Genomic DNA, 936 nt, shown 5'->3' with positions numbered 1-936 from the left:
CATGAGCTACTGTGCCCAGCCTTGATTCCATTTTATTAAGTTCTTGTGCGAGCTCCACAAAGAGGATAGCTATGTTTAGATCTTACACATGGCTACAACTCAGTTTAGGAAGTAGTGTAAGTAAAAAAACTGACTGTAACATAAAATATATGTTGTATTTCACAGAATAACCAAGGGGTAATAACATAATTAACAACAGCATTCAATATAAATGTTTGATTAGTAAATGGGACATTATCTTTGCTTATGTCTTTCTTTAATAAAGACCTTTGTTTAAATCACATAGGAATTTCTACATAAATCTTTTTAAACTATAGATCTTCACTTCATCCGTAAAATCTATATATAGAGAGCAGTTTTCTTTGCATATTTTGTTCAAGATAAATTATTTAGATATTGTAGATACATAATAAATATATATTTCAATACATTATTTAGTTAATATTTCATGTGATTAACACACATTTTTAAATATGTAAGAGAATATGTACAAAAATTATAAACGTCATATAAATATTATGTTTTCTGTTTAGAGACTTTTTTCTGCCCAAGCAATTTTACACACACACAGCAATTATTTATACCAGAAATAAAACTATATAATATACTGGACTATTAGCTTTATTTTGGATTAATAACACATTCGTCAGTATAAGAAACAGTTTTTTTGATACACAAGTTGCAAATCAATGTGCTATAGTTTATGTAACCTGCCTGTAAGATGGATTAGTTTAACTTTCATTCAGTTTACACACTTTAGAAAGTGATATGAAGTTGTAAAAATGCTTTAAAACACACTACCTCATTAATGTTATATCACAATAAAATTCAATTTAGATAAAGCAATTATTACTTATCTCTGAGAAATGAAACATATTTGAGTGTAGGTATAGATTTATAAATATAAACATGACTTAAACTGGCAGTGGTCAATTA

The sequence above is a fragment of the Callithrix jacchus genome, chromosome Y (assembly GCF_049354715.1).
Source record: "Callithrix jacchus isolate 240 chromosome Y, calJac240_pri, whole genome shotgun sequence".
Taxonomy (NCBI): Eukaryota; Metazoa; Chordata; class Mammalia; order Primates; family Cebidae; genus Callithrix; species Callithrix jacchus.
Note: the sequence above shows the minus strand (reverse complement) of the source record.